We start from the raw sequence: 18,862 nt of genomic DNA, 5'->3' as shown, positions 1-18,862 counted from the left end.
CCTCCCACATCTTCAGACAACAGGTTTATCCTGGTTGTAGTGGATCATGCCACTAGATTTCCTGAAGCCATACCTATGAGAACTGTTACGGCGCCGGCTGTGGCTAAAGCCCTACTTGGTATTTTTTACCAGAGTAGGTTTTCCTAAGGATTTGATATCTGACAGGGCATCAAATTTTATGTCCCACTACATGCAAACCATGTGGAAAACCTGTGGAGTCACCTACAAGTTCTCAACTGCCTACCATCCCCAAACCAATGGGTTGGTGGAGAGGTTTAACAGAACTATGAAGAGCATGATAGGTGCTTTAGAAGAACCCGTTAGAAGAAAGTGGGACCTTCTACTGCCATGCCTTCTCTGTGCCTATAGAGAAGTCCCTCAGGAGGGAGTAGGGTTCAGTCCCTTCGAACTTCTCTATGACCATCCAGTCAGAGGTCCATTGGCCCTGATTAAGGAGGGATTGGAGAGTGCTCCTTCCCCCAAGCCAGTCAGAGTGACTGACTATGTGATAGGTCTCCAGAGGAGAATGTCACACATGATGGCAGAGGCAAGTGATAACTTGAGGGCTGTTCACGCTCTGGTCAAATATTGGCATGACCAGAAGGCTAACATGGTTGAGTTTACTCAAGACCAGCTTGTTCTTGTTATGGTCCCCACAAGGCAGAGGGCCTTGCATGACAAATAGATAGGACCCTTCAAAGTTGTGGGTAAACTTGAAGAGGTAAACTATCTGGTGGATTTAGGCAATCCTAAGGAGGTTCCCAGAGTCTTTCACACCAACCTTTTAAAGGGTTATGTCTCTAGACCTGACATAGGAGCTCTGCTTCTAGCTTCAGCTCAGGAGGAGGAGGGCAGTGAACCTCTGCCTGACCTCCTCAGAGGCTTACCTTTAGATGAGCAAGTGGAAGGAGCTAATCTCTCTCCCAGTCTCACAACTGACCAGCAGGATGAATGCAAGTTACTGTTGAATCAGTTTTCCTCCCTGTTCTCACTTTCACCAGGCTTGACCCCTTGGGGCCAGCATGATATACTCACTGGTGACTGTTTGCCTGTCAAAAGCAGGGGGTACAGAATGTCTGACAATGTAAGAACCTATATAAGGAATGAGGTCAACAAGATGCTTGATCTCGGGGTTATAGATCCCTCTACTAGCCCATGGTCTAGCCAAGTTGTGCTTGTACCAAAGGCAGGATCCAAAGAGTTGAGATTCTGCATGGACTATAGAGCTCTAAATGCAGTCACAAAGACTGATGCCCATCCTTTGCCTAGGACAGATGAGCTGGTGGACAAACTTGGTGCAACCAAGTACCTCAGCACATTTGACCTAACGTCAGGCTATTGGCAAATAGCCCTGACAGACCATGCCAAGGAGAAAACTGCATTCTCCACCCCAGCTGGCCTCTACCAATTCAAGGTAATGACTTTTGGACTAAAGAATGCACCTGCTACATTTCAGAGGATGGTCAATCAAGTTCTGAATGGGATGGAGGACTTCTGCATGGCATACTTGGATGACATTGCAGTGTTCAGCGCTACATGGAAAGAACATATTGAACACCTAGGATATGTATTGCAGGCTCTGGAACAGGCCCATCTGACCATAAAGGCAAGTAAATGTCAAATTGATCAGAGTACAGTGGTCTACCTCGTCATGAGGTAGGAGGCGGTGAAATAAGGCCATTGCCTAGCAAAGTACAAGCTGTACAAAACTGGGCCACCCCTACTACTCAAACCCAAGTGAGAGCCTTCCTAGGTCTCACTGGGTATTACAGGAACTTCATAGAGAACTATGGAACCATAGCTTCTCCCTTGAATGTCATCTCCTCTCCTCTCCCAAATTTCCTAAAAAGGTCAGGTGGAATGAGGAGTGCAATCAAGCCTTTGAAGGTCTGAAGAAAGCCATTTGTCAAGCTCCAGTCCTAAGAGCTCCTGACTATCACCAACCCTTCATTGTACAAACTGATGCTTATAATGTAGGTATAGGTGCAGTCCTTAGTCAACTGGATGAGAAAGGTAGGGAACACCCTATTTGTTTCATCAGCAGGAAGTTTAAGGATTCTGAGACAAGGTGGGCAACAATAGAACGTGAATGCTTTGCTATTGTGTGGTAACTGAAGAGGTTTAGACCATACTTGTATGGATCTACCTTCATCATTCAGACTGACCACCCACCCTTGAGATGTTTGATGCAAATGAAAGGGGAAAACACAAAGTTACGATTTGATTTTCCCATTGAGCACAGAGCAGGAAGTCACCACCAAAATGCTGATGGTCTCTCTAGGATGTTTTTAACCGACTAGAGGTAGATAACCCATCCAGGAGTGGATTAAATCCTCCTGTCCATTAGTCTGGGGGGGGTGAGTGTTAGGGAGAATTCTCATTTTATGGCTAATTTCCCTCACCTAGTGAGTCCCCCAGCAGCTTTGCTGGATTTCTGGAGTTTATTTTTTTCACTTGGTAAGAGTGTGAGCATTTCCCCCACTCTTACCCGTGTTTTGCCATGTGTCATTTACCTGATTTTGTGATTGTGGACTCTGGAGTACACCACTTCAGTAGTCCCCGTCTTTTGTGTGGTACACAGCATCTTCCGTGCAGTGACACAGGGTTGTCTTTTAGACTTCCCACCAACTCCATTTCTGGGGCTATCTACAGTCCCCCAGAAAAGGGTAAAGTTGCCATTAACTTTACTTAGTCATTTAACCATAGATCCAGTACACCCCACCTTACATGGAGTACTGGAATAGGTTAATCTGTATCCCTTTTTATCTGTACCTCCTAGAGCACTGTTTCGCTCTTTTAACATTTAGACTTGGCTGGTGGCAGTGGTATCTACCCTAACTTTTCTAATAGAAGTGTTGTGTTTATAACAGATGGTTTAAAAATAAATGTACTTATATTTTTTTACCTGAAACCTTGAGTCAGTGTTTGCTTGAGTCACATTAATTGTGGTCCCTTTGTGTAATCTCTGCTACTGCTCATATACTCTTGAGATAAGCCTGGCTGCTCCGCTACTGCTACCACTTTAACATAGTAGTACAGGCGTGTACCAAAGGTAAAACTTGTATTTCCACCTGTAATCTTAATTGTGTGTAGTGGTCCCTAAGGGCACTGCACAGGATTCTGCCTAACAGTGTCACAAGCGACACATATAAGCATGTAAATGTAAGCTGTACTTTGCGTTCATAGATCTCAAACAAGAATTTGACAGCATAAATAAATAGGGAGAAGCTCTGGGCTAAACTCAAAACATGGGACTTTCCCCCAGATCTTCTAATGACCATCAGAGAGCTATCATTATTTACCAGACTATGATCGGTCTACAGAGAAGTCTGAATCAGTTAATTCAGTATCTTAAAAACTATGATCTTTGTTATGAATACCAAAAAGACAAAGGTCATGGTCTGGCCTCAGAACCCATAAAATGTGTCAAGGAAATGTCCTATTTGGGGGTTCCCCTCAATCTGAGCTCTGTAAAAATGCAATGCATGACACAACCCTAAGAATGAAATGTGGCAACCCAGGCTCTTATGATACAGAGGAGATATGAGAAATGTTCATTGATCCCCACTCTCACCTTCTTTAAACAGAAGGTGGTCCCTATTCTGATATATGTGGCAGGGACTGCGATTAACTTACCTGTGCACTTCTACGAGGTTTTAGAAGGCCAATCCTGGAAGCAGGTATTACATCTACTGAAATCCTTTCCAACGGTAGCCATCCGATATGAACTGGGGCTACAATCTGTCAACTTGATTATTGGATGAGATCCCTGGCGCTTTTTAGGAAAAGTGTCAAAGTGGAAGGCCCCCTCCCATTTAAGATCTTGTAGAATGAAGGAAGAAAAGAGCTATTAGATTCATGGAAAAACAACTGTGAGGCAGTATTAGAATCTCTTGACCAAACTAAGCCTACCCTATTAGAAACCCCCGATAAGGTTAAAAAGAGGATCCAGGAGCAGGACTGGATCAGAACACAGGAGCAAAGGTTGACATGCAAACTCTCCTTTAGTATGATGTGAGAACAGAGGCCTATTAATCAACTCCCTGCATATGTATGCATAATAAATTCCCTTCACCTTACTATCGGGATATGTTCATGTGGCTAAGGCTGTATTAGCTATACAAGAAGTCTTGGCCACTGGAAGACAAATAGAGAAAAAGGATAGGTTCTGTAGATTTTGCTGTGAGACTGAAATTATTGACAATGTTAAACATTTGGGGGCCGATTCATGGAACAAACGTGCGCCGAAAATCTACGCGCAAGCAGGCGCAAGCGGAAAAAAACAGGCGCACGCGCACGCGTGCGATACATGGAAGTCCCTGCGCGTGTACACCCCGGGATGTGCGCCAAACCCGTGCATGGCGCACAAGTCACTGCAACATCCCGAAAGGCGTGCGCGACGCGCACAGTGAAAGCGCACAACCTCGGCGCATACACCAGAAAGTGGGCGGGACACGGGGCTTAACGTGCGGAATGTGGAACAACGCGCGAAAATAAGGGCGTAACTGGGGATGTACTGCAGGGAAGCAGACGGAACGCCCACACGCACCCGAACCACACATATTCATGGAATCGAATAGGGCAAAGCCACGCACAGCGAAAGACACACACAAGCCCAAACACGTCCGCCACACGAAGGCAGGCGGTAGCGTCTGTACGCATTACAAAAGTGGCAACATACAGCAATAGTGCCTGTGCGAGCAGGGTACGCGTATCTCAGGGGTGCGCGGGAAGTTCCACACGCGATTCCATCAGGGTACGTGTATTTCGGAGTGCGCGTGAAGTTCCACACGCGATTCCATCAGGGTACGTGTATTTCGGGGTGCGCGTGAAGTTCCACATGCGATATCAGCAGGGTGCGTGTATTTCAGGGTGCAGGGGAAGTTACACACGCGATTCCAGCAGGGTACGTGTATTTCAGGGGTGCGCAGGAATTTCCACACGCGATTGGGCCCGTGCGAGCAGGGTACGCATATCTCAGGGGTGCGCGGGAAGTTCCACACGCGATTCCATCAGGGTACGTGTATTTCGGGGTGCGCGTGAAGTTCCACACGCGATTCCATCAGGGTACGTGTATTTCGGGGTGCGCGTGAAGTTCCACACGCGATATCAGCAGGGTACGTGTATTTCAGGGTGCAGGGGAAGTCACACACGCGATTTCTGCAGGGTACGTGTATTTCAGGGGTGCGCGTGAAGTATCACACGCGATATCAGCAGGGTACGTGTATTTCGGGGTGCGGGGGAAGTTACACACGCGATTCCATCAGGGTACGTGTATTTCGAAGTGCAGGGGAAGTTCGACACGTGATTCCATCAGGGCACGTGTATTACAGGGGTGCGCGTGAAGTTCCACACGCGATATCAGCAGGGTACGTGTATTTCAGGGTGCGGGGGAAGTTCGACACGTGATTCCATCAGGGCACGTGTATTACAGGGGTGCGCACGAAGTTCCACACGCGATATCAGCAGGGTACGTGTATTTCAGGGTGCGGGGGAAGTTACACACGTGATTCCATCAGGGTACATGTATTTCGGGGTGCGCGTGAAGTTCCACACGCGATATCAGCAGGGTACGTGTATTCCAGGGGTGCGCGGGAAGTTCCACACGCGATTAGCCTGGGTACGTGTGTTCCGGGGTGCCGGGAACTTTCACACGCGATTGGTGGAAATCCACGTGTGTTCTGTCATCACGTGCAATGAGGGAAACACCTGCGCGCGTCACGTCACAGACGCGCTCACGCGCTAAGGGCCTTTGGTCCAATGAAATCGCATATGCGTGCTGCCGTGCATACGCGCATGGCCCTTTCCTCGTATTACACGCGGACGTGCAGTTTCCTAACGCGCTTACGCGCATGGGCCCTTTCCACGTATTACACGCGGACGTGCAGTTTCCACACGCGCTTACGCGCATGGGCCCTTTCCTCGTATTACACGCGGCCGTGCAGTTTTTCATGCGCATGCACGTCTGTACTCGTCACGTCACAGGGGCGCTTGCGCTTGAGGGGCCTTCTGTCCAATGAAAATGCGTATGCGTGCAGACGCGCTTACGCGCTAAGGGCCTTTCCTCGAATTACACGCTGACGTGCAGATTTTTCACGTGCCAAATCACTCCGTATCAAGCTGGCCACGCGTATGCACACGGAAGACCACGCTCCTGCCCAGAAGGCCGAACTACTGCCCCCCAGAGCCCCGAGCACGCTCCCACCTGCCATCTGCTGCTGCCTGACTGCCTGCTGCCCACGTGCACTGCCATTTGCTGCCTGCACATCAGCCAGGGGTGCTATTGCTGTGACCACCCCTGCCGGAACCGAAGACTCCCGACTGGGATTCCATCGCTCCACAGCCCAGCCCCAGGACCCAGTTGCCCACCCACTCCTGCCTCTGGGGTTGTCATGTCGGGGCAAACACCATCTGTGACCACTGACAACCCCCGGCCAGAGAGGCAGAGGGGCACCAGCTTCAGTGCCACCGAAGTTGGTGTCCTGATGGAGTAAGTCCTGGGGCAGTATGATGCCCTCTTCGGAAGTTCCCGCGCCGACAAGGAAGGACGGACTCGGATCTGGACTGACATCGTGACTGCCATAAACGCGGAGGGGGTGGCAGTCCGCGACTTACAACATGTCAGGAAGCGCTGGGAGGACTTCAGGTCCAGGACCCTGAACAAGGCCCGGCGCCTCTTGAAGGAAGCGGATGCCAAGGGGCGCCGGGGCCACCTGTCGGAAGAACAGATGAGGGTCCTGGACCGCATATCCCCAGAGGTCCACGTCCAGGTCCTAGAGAAGCAGACCCGTCTGGAGTCGAGCGGTGAGTGTACATGCATCCTGATTGTGAGCAGTGCGTGTGGTGATTCTTCGGTAGTGTGCAGGTTGCACATCTGTTTGTATGGGGTCGAGTATGGGTGGGGGTGTACAGGGCCGTGGGGCTGACACATGCGAGGGCTGTGATGAGTGAGACATGGATGGTGCTTGTGTGTGTAGGCTTGCATGCCAAATGCAGTTGTGTGGGCACACATGTTTGGATGAATGTGTATGCAAGTAGACACGTCCGTGATGTCACGCATGTATGTTGTTTTCGGCTGCATGTATCAGCACTGTGTACATGTGCATGTGTGTGTATTTGACAAGGGTGCAACAGTGATGCAACATGGATGCATGTGACAGCGGGATGTGGAAGCCTGATTGGCAGATGTGACATGGATGCCCGTCTGAACAGTGCGACACTTGGCAGAGGTGTACACATGCATGCAAGTGTGGTGGTGTGTGTACATGTGTGGTGCACTTCCTGTGTTGCATGTGATGTCTGGCTCACCTTTGGCTGCTCATGCTGTTGTATGTGTATGGATGGTGGTGGCAGTTGCGATATGGCTGTGGTATAGCTCATGTGTGCGAGTTGTAATGACATGTGTGTTTGGGATTGTGATGACATGTCTGAGGTTTGCCAATGCCACTCATGTGCAACTGTCATGTGTGTATGTGTCCATTGTACAGTGCCCTGATGCCTGTGTTTTGTTTCTCCCTGCCTGCAGCGTCAACTGTAGAAGAGGGCGGAGAAGGTGCTGTGGAGCACAGCGGCGGGGATCCCACCGCCAGCCGGAGACGCAAGGCCCGGCTCCCCTCCCGTGTTGTCATCTCGTCAGGGAGTGAGGAATCTGGTGCCGCGTCCCAGGCCGCAGCTGCCGGGGGGAGGTCCAAGAGGCGGAGGTTGGAGTTGGACTCCTCGGCAGCAGAAGGGGCAGCTGGGACCCCACAGGGCCCAACAGGGGAAGATGGCACGGAGTCATCCAGGTTGGTCGGGGGTTTGGTGGAGGAGGAGGCCGTGCAAGCACCAGAGACGGGGTCTGGAGGTGGGGATCCCACTGGTGCTAGTGGTGCAGTGCAGGACCAGGGACAGGAGGCAGCACAGGCCGCCGCAGAGGTGCCTGTGTGCAATCCTGTCCCCGATCCTGTCCCTGCATCATCTTGCACCAGCAGGGATGCCTACGTCCAGACCCGTTTTCAGGCAGGGGATGAGCTGACGTCAACTGGCCTTCCTCTGCCTGCGGACGTGGCTATCCAGGTCCGGGTTGAGCCTGTCCTGGCTGGTGTGGTGTTGCGTCAACGGGCCATGCGAGGTGACCTGCAGTCTTTTCATGGAGAGACTGCACGTCATCTGGAATGGCTCGTTGACCATGTCAGCCTGCTGGGACAGGTCACCCAGGCCGGATTCCTCCGTCTGATGGGGCTTGCTCCGACCCCCTCCTCAACTGGACCCCCTACGCGCCAGTCGTCCTCTGTGCCATCTTCCCACCCATCAGTCACCTGGGTGCCCTGTGGAGCTGCCTCTGACGGTGCGGCCAGGCTGGTGGAGGAGGCATCCCTGCCACAGTCGGGAGTCGGACGTCTAGCAGGGATGGCCACATCTACGACTGCACCCCAGCCGGCGGAGGATGTGCAGGCAGCAGGAGGCAGTGCACGGGCAGAGGCAGAGCAGCAGCAGCAACATGGTGGGAGCCATGAAGGCTCGGGGCCTTCGACATCGGAGGGGCAGGCATCGGCCGGAGGGCAGAAGGACCCAGGACAGAGAGTGTCTTCCGTGTGGCAGCGGTTGGGCCACGCCATAGATGCGGAGCGGCGGCGGGCGGAAGAGGCGCGGCTCACAATGGTCAGGGTGGAGAACTCCATGCGGAGGGCCCTGAGGCGGGCCGAGTGCCTCGAGGCAATCCGCAGGGGGTTGGAGGAGGACACGGTGTCGTCCCTGCGGACCCTCGGGGCCATGGAACAGGACCGCCTCCGGGACATCGAACAGGAGTTCGATGATGCCCTGGCCCGGAACCCCACGGAGTGAGCCGCTGGACTTGCCCGCCGCCTTTGTATATAGTTTAGTTTTAGGTTTCCTTTGTTTGTTCTTATGATTTGGAGTCGACGGACACTGCTCCACTTTTTGTATATAGTTGCATTTTAGTTAGGGTTTTTTGTAGGTTTCCTTTGTTCAATTGGGCTCATGGACCCTTGGATGTTTTGTACATAGTTCTTCATTGGATTGATTTTATTTTTCATTTGACTTTGGACAACATTTTTTTGGATTAGGATTTTGTGTTTTTATTTTTTTAAACGGACATGCAGCTTATCTTTTTTTCATTGCCATTGTAGTTTGTTTCATTTCTTTTGCATTCTTTTTTTTTTTAATACAATTTTGTTTTTATACTTCACTGTGTGGTATCATCTCATTGGTTTCATGCATGTCATGTTGGGTGTTTTCCCATTCAATTGCAACCATTGTGTGTGACGGACATGGGTTAATTTGCTTTATGAACATTGGGGGTGTAACATGTAATTTCCATTTCCATGTGGGTGAATGGGTTACTTGGTAGGGCTTTTTAGCTGTGGAGGCTGACCATAACGCACATGATTGGGGATTGTGAGGACCTGGTGGAGGCTGCCCATGGTGGCTGGGGGGTGGGGGTGATAGGGGACATGAGTGGGGCCTGCTGGCAGGTGCCCCACAGTGCTGGGGGGTGGGGGCGGTGGGGAACATGAGTTGGACATGGGTGGGGGCCTGCTGGCAGGTGCCCCACAGTGCTGGGGGGTGGGGGTGGTGGGGAACATGAGTTGGACATGGGTGAGGGCCTGGTGGAGGCTGCCCCTGGTGACGGGGGGGTGGGGGTGGTGGGAGACATGGGTGGGGGCCTGGTGGAGGCTGCCCCTGCACTGCTGGGGGGTAGGGTGGTGGGAGACATGGGTGGGGGCCTGGTGGAGGCTGCCCCTGGTGGCTGGGGGGTGGGGGTGGTGGGAGACAGGGGTGGGGGCCTGGTGGAGGCTGCCCCTGGTGACTGGGGGGGTGGGGGTGGTGGGAGACATGGGTGGGGGCCTGGTGGAGGCTGCCCCTGGTGACTGGGGGGGTGGGGGTAGTGGGAGACATGGGTGGGGGCCTGGTGGTTGGTGCCCCTGGTGGCTGGGGGTGCAGGGGGACATGCGTTGGTGGGCAGTAGTGCAAGTTGACATGTGGGTTGGCTGGGGGGCATGGCCATGGTGGATGGGGTGCCTGCAGGACATGTGCAGGGTAGGCCCCTGTGGTGTGAGCCACCTGCAGGTGCCGTGAAGGGTGTAGAGGGAACACCTGGGAGGGCCCACACGTGCAATTCACGTGTGGTGCTCCCCGCGCACCCCTGTAATACACGTACCCTGATGGAATCACGTGTCGAACTTCCCCCGCACCCTGAAATACATGTACCCTGATGGAATCGCGTGTGGAACTTCCCGCGCACCCCTGGAATACACGTACCCTGCTGATTTCGCGTGTGTAACTTCCCCTGCACCCTGAAATACACGTACCCTGCTGATATCGCGTGTGGAACTTCCTGCGCACCCCTGAAATACACGTACCCTGCTGAAATCGCGTCTGGAACTTCCCCTGCACCCTGAAATACACGTACCCTGATGGAATCGCGTGTGGAACTTCACGCGCACCCCTGAAATACACGTACCCTGCTGAAATCGCGTCTGGAACTTCCCATGCACCCTGAAATACACGTACCCTGATGGAATCGCGTGTGGAACTTCCCGCGCACCCCTTAAATACACGTACCCTGCTGAAATTGCGTCTGGAACTTCCCCTGCACCCTGAAATACACGTACCCTGATGGAATCGCGTGTGGAACTTCCCGCGCACCCCTGGAATACACATACCCTGCTGATTTCGCGTGTGTAACTTCCCCTGCACCCTGAAATACACGTACCCTGCTGATATCGCGTGTGGAACTTCCCGCGCACCCCTGAAATACACGTACCCTGCTGAAATCGCGTCTGCAACTTCCCCTGCACCCTGAAATACATGTACCCTGATGGAATCGCATGTGGAACTTCACGCACACCCCTGAAATACACGTACCCTGCTGAAATCGCGTCTGGAAATTCCCATGCACCCTGAAATACACGTACCCTGCTGATATCGCGTGCGCAGTGTGTTTATGGGCTTTAGTCGGAAAGCATGTGTAATAGAAAGAGGACTTCAAAAACTACAAGTCCGTAAAGGCTTCAAGGACTTTTATCCGCCCAGTAGGTATTTTTCAGGAGAGTCAAGCAAACAGGTCCTTCCCCACAAACACCACCAAACACAATGGTGGCACACCTTTCAGCACTCCGCGCATACGCGGTGTGTTTATGGGCTGGAGTCGGAAAGCAGGTGTAATAGAAAGAGGACTTCAAAAACTGCAAGTCTGTAGAGGCTTCAAGGACTTTTATCCGCCCAGTAGGTATTTCTCAGGAGAGTCAAGCAAACAGGTCCTTCCCCACAATAACCACCAAACACACTTCTGGCACACCGTGCAGTGCTGCGCGCATGCACAGTGTGTTTATGGGGTTGAGTTGGAAAGCAGGTGTAATAGAAAGAGGACTTCAAGAACTACAAGTCTGTAGAGGCTTCAAGGACTTTTATCCGCCCAGTAGGTATTTTTCAGGAGAGTTGAGCAAACAGGTCCTTCCCCACAATAACAACCAAACACACTGCTGGCACACCGTGCAATGCACTGCGCATGCGCGGTGTGTTTATTGTTTTGAGTCGGAAAACAGGTGTAATAGAAAGAGTACTTCATAAACTGCAAGTCTGTAGAGGCTTCAAGGACTTTTATCCATCCAGTAGGTATTTTTCAGGAGAGTTGAACAAACAGGTCCTTGCCCACAATAACCACCAAACACACTGCTGGCACACCAGCAGATGTAATCTGCAATGTCTAAGGCGTGTGCTGAGAGTGACCTAGCGTTGATTAGTGAGCCCTTTATAGTAGCTTTTTTTGGAGTAGCTTCGTTGGAAGTGTGTTTGATCTCAGCTGTGGTGGAGAGTTCCTTAGGCAAGGTACCCAAGGTAGTTGTAATCTTAGGGATGTTAACTGTTTTACTAGAGGTTATGTGGGTTTTAGTAATGGTGGTGGGCTTGCATACTAATGGGGCTGGTGTGAATCTAATGCCTAGTCTGGAATTCCTGAGAATCAGAGCGCTGGGTTGATTTGGTGTAGGTTTGGTGGAGAAGTGTTCAATTCATAAGGCTGGTGAATTCAAGTAAGGGTTGTGCAGTGTTGTGATGGGGGTGATTCTGGCAATGGGTTGTGGGCAGGAAGGCTAATGATACAATGCTGTCCATTGGAGGGTGTCTGTTGCTCATGGTTAGAGGTGTGCATGCCATTTTGAGCGTGTTGGTGAGTATCAGGTTAGGTTGGATAGCGGAGTAAGTAGTGGTACCAACGACTAATAGTAATATATGGAGCAGGTACATAATGCAATTGCGTATGCAAGTTCAAACAGAGAGGCAGCAGGCTTTGTCAACTGATCTAGTGGTAAGGTTGTATAACAAGTTGGACTGCAATGTAATCAATACCACTTTGTAGTCATAGGCAGGTTTAGGATACAAAACGATCTGCCTTCTGTCCCAAAACACAGTAGTATTAATAATCCTACGGCAGTGTTTGGTCTGCAATACAATCAATATCAATTCAGTAATCATAGGGCAGGTTTAGAATGCAGTACGTTTGGGAGAAAATCATGTTAAGCTGTAGTGTGGTCAGTAACAGTTCGAACAAATTAGTGTTCTACTAAATACGTTTGGATACGATGCATTCAGATAAGTAGGACTGTGAGACTTATGGTACAATCAAGCAAAATAGTTCCGCAAATGTAGTCTTGTGTGTACATTCCAGTAATACGAGCAATTTGATGATCATGTGAGGCAACGATTGTCAAAGTGTGGTACTATCATAGGCAGGTTTCCCATGTTCAAATGGCAGAGGAGGCTGAATGTTTGTGTAGTGGGGTTGTGGGATACACAGATGCGCTTTACAAAAACAATAAGATTACATATGTCCCTCCTCATATGCCATTCCACCCTAGCTGTACTCCAATGCAGGAAAATTCTCATTTCATGGCTAATTTCCCTCACCTAGTGAGTCCCCCAGCAGCTTTGCTGGATTTCTGGAGTTTATTTTTTTCACTTGGTAAGAGTGTGAGATTTTCCCCCACTCTTACCCATGTTTTGCCATGTGTCTTTTACCTGTTTTTGTGATTGTGGACTCTGGAGTACACCACTTCAGTAGTCCCCCTCTTTTGTGTGTTAAACAGCACCTTCCGTGCAGTGACACAGGGTTGTCTTTTAGACTTCCCACCGACTCCATTTCTGGGGCTGACTACAGTCCCCCAGAAAAGAGTAAAGTTGCCATTAACTTTACTTAGTCATTTAACCACAAATCCAGTACACCCCATCTTACATGGAGTACTGGAAAGGGTTACTCCATATCCCTTTTTATCTGTACCTCCTAGAGCATTGTTTCGCTCTTTTAACATTTAGACTTGGCTGGTGGGAGTGGTATTTACCCTAACTTTTCTACCTCAATTATATTATATAAATGTGGTATTGTTTTAGGCTATTGTAATCGCCTCGAACTTAAACCCGCTTGACCAAATCCTTTTCTTTTGGCTCCTGTCAGGTTTATTTGCCAATTCTTTTTGTTAAAGTCCTTCTTGTGTTTTAGTGTGCGCGGCAAACCAGGTTTGCCTCCTTTGTTCACTGGCTTTTGGCGGGCTTCTGCCAAGAAGCCCTCCTCCAGGCGCCTGGGTGTCTAGGTGGGCTGAATGTGAGAGAGAAGTGTAGTCACCTCCTGCACAGGGTATACTAGGAAACCTAAGTCGCACTTTGCCATGATTGGCTAAGGTGGTTGTCCGGGCTGGACAACCCCCCTGCTGCGGGATTGACAGCCAGGCTGTGTGAATGGGGGATTTTCGCATGAAAGACAGGTCTCTTGGGCTAGAAGTCAGAGTCGCCACTAGAACTACAAGGAACCGAAGAGAAGCGGAGAAGAAGACAGCTGCTGCAACTACCCTGTCCCGGTGAAGCCCTTCTGCAGTCCCGAGCTATCTACCCTTCGACGACCAGAGAAGATCCAGCCTTCTGTGGTCGTCGAAATGTACTTATATTTTTTTACCTGAAACCTTGAGTCAGTGTTTGCTTGAGTCACAGTAATTGTGGTCCCTTTGTGTAATCTCTGCTACTGCTCATATACTCTTGAGATAAGCCTGGCTGCTCCGCTACTGCTACCACTTTAACATAGTAGTACAGGCTTGTACCTGTAGTCTTAATTGTGTGTAGTGGTCCCTAAGGGCACTGCACAGGATTCTCCCTAAAACTGGTGTACAGCGGTGAGGATTTGGAAGTACAGTGATTACACTTAGAGTGCTGCTATTGCTTGGGTTCAACTAACCACAAGGCTAACACCACCAATTCTATTTAACTGAGAAATCATGTCAAATATGGAAAGCTACACTGAAGAGGGTCTCTTAAACTACACTTCTTAGGTTCTGAGAACCATGTGTAGGGAGAGGAGTCTCTCTGGTAAAGGAAAGAAATCCGAATTGGTTGCAAAGATAATAGGAAAACAAAGTCTGGAGAGTGGGTCAGAAGGGCCTACCCCTCCAGCAAATGTGGATACTGATGTTTCTGATTCTGAGAGTGTTACTTCAGAAGAAGTAGATGAGTTCTTGTTAGGAAACCCTACAACCCCTTTGCCTGCTCAGAAAGCACAACCTCTGTCCACAGGGACCCCACAGGTCCTGCACTTACTCCTGAGTTTATTGAACTTGAGAAAATGAGACTTGAATTGGAAGTGAAATGTATTGATGCACAAACTGCCATGAAACATCAAGAGTTAAGGCTCAGAGAAATGGAGCTGAATCATGAACTAGAGATGAAGAAGTTGTCTGTAGAAAATGCTTCCCTCCCAGAGTCTTCTAGGTCTTCCAGCCCTAAGAGACCCCGTATGCCAAAGGAAATGATTGGTATGTATGAGACTAAACTTGATGTTTTGGATTGGTTAGCAATATTTGAGTACAATCATGGGATTCAAAGTATCTCAGGGAATCAGCTGATTCCTGGCTTTTCTCTAGGCTTCCCCCTGTTGCAAATGATGCTGTAATGGAGTTGGGGGAGGAGGATAAAAAGGATTATGAGTGTGTGAAACTAGCATTAATAGCTTAGCCTTCTTCCAGCTGGATGAAGTACCTATAGCCAGTGGAAACTTTCAGTTACTAGCTGATGAGCCCATGAGAGTCTCAGCTAGTGTTTCTTTAGTGTCCTTGGGTCTTTGGGAACAACAGGACTTAGATGTCTATAACTCAATCCCAGATAATAAAAAAGAGTATTACAAAGATAGTGTTCTTGTGAATGGTCAGGAAACCCCTGCCATCAGAGACACTGGAGCCAGCATAACTGTGGTTGATGAATGTTTTTTCAAGGTAGAGGATGTTGCTAAGGCGCCCAAACACCTAACCAAGTTAGCTGGAGGCCCTGTGCAAATGGTTCCCTAGTTACCAGCTCTCATCCAGTGTAATGACATGACTGTCAGAATACCTGTAAGTGTGCATGCAAAATAACGTACCTGGGAGGGTCCTGCTGGGTAATGACCTCAAAACTTTTGGAGTTGTGTCTAGTACCCCCAGGACCCCTAGCAGAAGGAAGCAGGAGCGCACTAGGTCTGTAAGGGAGAGAACCTTTAGAGGCTCTCCTGGGGACATAATAGAAGAAACTATCACCCCAAGTCCACAGGACTTACTTACTGCTATTGCAGGGCAGAAAGAGACAAAGGGGAAACCCAAGTCTGCCAGCAAGAAACCAGCAAGCACTCCTGTGCCCAAAAGGACACCTCCAAGGCTGTCCAAAGTCACATCTGTGACTCCTCCACCAGCAGAGGCTGAGTGTGAGGTTCAACCCTCTATGGTTCAGCTAGATACTGAGGAATCAGATCTAGAAGAAGATCTTACTCTGGTAGGAGATCTTGACCCTGTTGACTATCCTGAGCTGCAGTCTTTATTGGCAGAAGGTGGAACCAACAGGGCAGATTTCAGCAAAGGACAAGGAGAGTGGCCTACCCTTGAAGGTCTTCGCCTACAGGCAGCTTCTCAGCTCAATGGGACTGAGCCTGGAAAGTATAGGTTGCACTGTGAAGATGGTCTCTTCTACAGTGAACCAACTGAGTCAACCCCTGGAGACTCCAAGAAACTTGGAGTACCTCTAGTGAACTGACTCCAGTTTCTGCAGTAAGCCCACAAGATACCCTTGGCTGGTCACTTAAGTTTTAAGAATACCAAGGAAAGGCTCTCTCTTTACTTCTACCGGCCTAAAATGGGTTCAGAAGTAGACAAATTCTGCAGGAGCTGCCACACTTGCCAAACCTCTGACAAGAGTGGAGCCACGAATGTGGCACCCTTGGTGCCTCTCCCAGTGGTGGGAGTTCCTTTTGAGAGGGTTGGGAATTGACATTGTTGGTCCTCTTGACCCTCCCACATCTTCAGACAACAGGTTTATCCTGGTTGTAGTGGATCATGCCACTAGATTTCCTGAAGCCATACCTATGAGAACTGTTACGGCTCCGGCTGTGGCTAAGGCCCTACTTGGTATTTTTTACCAGAGTAGGTTTTCCTAAGGATTTGATATCTGACAGGGCATCAAATTTTATGTCCCACTACATGCAAACCATGTGGAAAACCTGTGGAGTCACCTACAAGTTCTCAACTGCCTACCATCCCCAAACCAATGGGTTGGTGGAGAGGTTTAACAGAACTATGAAGAGCATGATAGGTGCTTTAGAAGAACCCGTTAGAAGAAAGTGGGACCTTCTACTGCCATGCCTTCTCTGTGCCTATAGAGAAGTCCCTCAGGAGGGAGTAGGGTTCAGTCCCTTCGAACTTCTCTATGACCATCCAGTCAGAGGTCCATTGGCCCTGATTAAGGAGGGGTTGGAGAGTGCTCCTTCCCCCAAGCCAGTCAGAGTGACTGACTATGTGATAGGTCTCCAGAGGAGAATGTCACACATGATGGCAGAGGCAAGTGATAACTTGAGGGCTGTTCACGCTCTGGTCAAATATTGGCATGACCAGAAGGCTAACATGGTTGAGTTTACTCAAGACCAGCTTGTTCTTGTTATGGTCCCCACAAGGCAGAGGGCCTTGCATGACAAATGGATAGGACCCTTCAAAGTTGTGGGTAAACTTGAAGAGGTAAACTATCTGGTGGATTTAGGCAATCCTAAGGAGGTTCCCAGAGTCTTTCACACCAACCTTTTAAAGGGTTATGTCTCTAGACCTGACATAGGAGCTCTGCTTCAGCTCAGGAGGAGGAGGGCAGTGAACCTCTGCCTGACCTCCTCAGAGACTTACCTTTAGATGAGCAAGTGGAAGGAGCTAATCTCTCTTCCAGTCTCACAACTGACCAGCAGGATGAATGCAAGTTACTGTTGAATCAGTTTTCCTCCCTGTTCTCACTTTCACCAGGCTTGACCCCTTGGGGCCAGCATGATATACTCACTGGTGACTGTTTGCCTGTCAAAAGCAGGGGGTACAGAATGTCTGACAATGTAAGAACCTATATAAGGAATGAGGTCAACAAGATGCTTGATCTCGGGGTTATAGATCCCTCTACTAGCCCATGGTCTAGCCAAGTTGTGCTTGTACCAAAGGCAGGATCCAAAGAGTTGAGATTCTGCATGGACTATAGAGCTCTAAATGCAGTCACAGAGACTGATGCCCATCCTCTGCCTAGGACAGATGAGCTGGTGGACAAACTTGGTGCAACCAAGTACCTCAGCACATTTGACCTAACGTCAGGCTATTGGCAAATAGCCCTGACAGACCATGCCAAGGAGAAAACTGCATTCTCCACCCCAGCTGGCCTCTACCAATTCAAGGTAATGACTTTTGGACTAAAGAATGCACCTGCTACATTTCAGAGGATGGTCAATCAAGTTCTGAATGGGATGGAGGACTTCTGCATGGCATACTTGGATGACATTGCAGTGTTCAGCGCTACATGGAAAGAACATATTGAACACCTAGGATATGTATTGCAGGCTCTGGAACAGGCCCATCTGACCATAAAGGCAAGTAAATGTCAAATTGATCAGAGTACAGTGGTCTACCTCGTCATGAGGTAGGAGGTGGTGAAATAAGGCCATTGCCTAGCAAAGTACAAGCTGTACAAAACTGGGCCACCCCTACTACTCAAACCCAAGTGAGAGCCTTCCTAGGTCTCACTGGGTATTACAGGAACTTCATAGAGAACTATGGAACCATAGCTTCTCCCTTGAATGTCATCTCCTCTCCTCTCCCAAATTTCCTAAAAAGGTCAGGTGGAATGAGGAGTGCAATCAAGCCTTTGAAGGTCTGAAGAAAGCCATTTGTCAAGCTCCAGTCCTAAGAGCTCCTGACTATCACCAACCCTTCATTGTACAAACTGATGCTTATAATGTAGGTATAGGTGCAGTCCTTAGTCAACTGGATGAGAAAGGTAGGGAACACCCTATTTGTTTCATCAGCAGGAAGTTTAAGGATCCTGAGACAAGGTGGGCAACAATAGAACGTGAATGCTTTGCTATTGTGTGGTCACTGAAGAGGTTTAGACCATACTTGTATGGATCTACCTTCATCATTCAGACTGACCACCCACCCTTGAGATGTTTGATGCAAATGAAAGGGGAAAACACAAAGTTACGATTTGATTTTCCCATTGAGCACAGAGCAGGAAGTCACCACCAAAATGCTGATGGTCTCTCTAGGATGTTTTTAACCGACTAGAGGTAGGTAACCCATCCAGGAGTGGATTAAATCCTCCTGTCCATTAGTCTGGGGGGGGGGGTGAGTGTTAGGGAGAATTCTCATTTTATGGCTAATTTCCCTCACCTAGTGAGTCCCCCAGCAGCTTTGCTGGATTTCTGGAGTTTATTTTTTTCACTTGGTAAGAGTGTGAGCATTTCCCCCACTCTTACCCGTGTTTTGCCATGTGTCATTTACCTGATTTTGTGATTGTGGACTCTGGAGTACACCACTTCAGTAGTCCCCGTCTTTTGTGTGGT

The 18,862-nt window shown here is 49.5% G+C and overlaps 1 long non-coding RNA gene across 1 annotated transcript in view; it reads left to right on the top strand.

Moving 5' to 3' along the window:
- LOC138526924 (uncharacterized) overlaps positions 1-18,862 on the top strand; it is a 617,101-nt gene that overhangs the window by 584,941 nt on the left and 13,298 nt on the right. The window lies entirely within an intron of this gene.

Source organism: Ambystoma mexicanum, chromosome 14 (genome assembly GCF_040938575.1).
Source record: "Ambystoma mexicanum isolate Mex_15411 chromosome 14, UKY_AmexF1_1, whole genome shotgun sequence".
In the NCBI taxonomy this organism is placed as follows: domain Eukaryota; kingdom Metazoa; phylum Chordata; class Amphibia; order Caudata; family Ambystomatidae; genus Ambystoma; species Ambystoma mexicanum.
This window is presented reverse-complemented; position numbering and strand designations above follow the sequence as displayed.